The following is a 1,619-nucleotide window of genomic DNA, read 5'->3' on the forward strand; positions in this document are numbered from 1 at the left end:
CCAAGTCTCGGGTATTTATTTGAAGCCCTTGTGCCTAAAAATAGGTGAATGCCTAGGAGGGCAGCATCACCAGATGAGAGGAAGCAAACCTGGGCCCCAAGATTAAGGGAGTCCTTTTAACCATCAGTCAGGCTCAGACCATGAGCCTTCGTTGGCTGGTTGAAATTATAGACTCCCCAGCAACAATTTTTGATCACTGAATTGAACAATCAGGGTGATTTTTGGAAATGGATTCATTCAATGTTCTCCTCTTTCTGTGGGTCAAAATGAAGTTTTCTTACTAAGAGTAAGCCAAGTGAAGGTTATGGCAGTAGTCCTCACAGCACCCAAAATACATCAATACACCAAAAAGAAAGTCTAGGAATTTTCCTAAAGCTACCCGTGAGGCCAAAAGAGAAGTACTGAAAGTGACTGATGCTCTCAAAAGCCGTACCCAGCATGTGAGGGTGCAGCACAGTTCTGAAACTTACATCAGAATGACGTTCTCTAGAACGCGGGTGGTGACGCGGATTTTTGATACTTGAATTATACATTTTGAGGGAGTTGTTAGGGTCCATCTTAAAAGATTTGAAGTCCTGCTAAAGGCCACTTTAAAGGAGACTGAACAGCATGCAGCTGACCCTTGAACAGCACAGGAGTTAGTGGCGCAGACCCCCATGCCATCAAGAATCCACCTATAAATTTACAGTTGGCCATTAATACCTGTGGTTCTATCGATACATCCACGGATGCAACCAACTGTGGATCATGTAGTACTGAAATGTTTATTGAAAAAAATCCCTGAGTAGACACTTGCACTCCAAACCTGTGTTGTTCGAGGATCAGCTGTACTTGGTCAAGCTGGCAGGGCAGGAGACTTGCTAGATCTGCATAACTAGATAACCAGCGTACTGTAAAAAACATGTTTATATATTATTTTTATTTTTTGAGGTTGGGGGAAGCTTTAATCTATGGTGATTCTAAGAGCAGAATTTTCGTTGTTCTCTTTAGCAGCCAAGAAAGCATTTCTTTGCTGCAACTTTCTGTGTTCACCAAATGGTCAAGTACTTTTCCAAAAAAACCAAAATGGTTTCAGGTACCAACCACTGACCTCACCTGACCAGGTTGTGGTAGGCTGAGTAATGCCCACTGCAAAGATACCCACATCCTCATCCCTGGAACCTGTGAGTGTGACCTTGTACCCAGAAGACACTTTGTGTGGGTGTGTGCTCAGTCTCTCAGTCGTGTCCAACTCTCTGTGACCCCATGGACTGTAGCCTGCCAGGCGCAGGCTTTTTTCCATGGGATTTTCCGGGCAAGAATATTGCAGTGGGATCTTCTCAGGCATGGGATTTTCCGGGCAAGAAAGTTGGAGTGGGATCTTCCCAGGCATGGGATTTTCCGGGCAAGAATATTTTGAGTGGGATCTTCCCTGCCCAGGGATTGAACCTGCATCTCTTGCATCTGCTGCATGGGCAGGCAGACTCTTGACCACTGTGCCACCTCGGAAGCCCAGAAGACAGTTTGCAGTTGTGCTTGAGCTAAGGATACTGACATGGGGAGACTGTACTGGATTATTTGTGTGGGCCTAATGTAATCATAAGGGTCCTTATAAAAGTGAGGCAGGAGATCAGAGGAGT

This window comes from Bos javanicus, chromosome 1 (genome assembly GCF_032452875.1).
Source record: "Bos javanicus breed banteng chromosome 1, ARS-OSU_banteng_1.0, whole genome shotgun sequence".
NCBI lineage: Eukaryota > Metazoa > Chordata > Mammalia > Artiodactyla > Bovidae > Bos > Bos javanicus.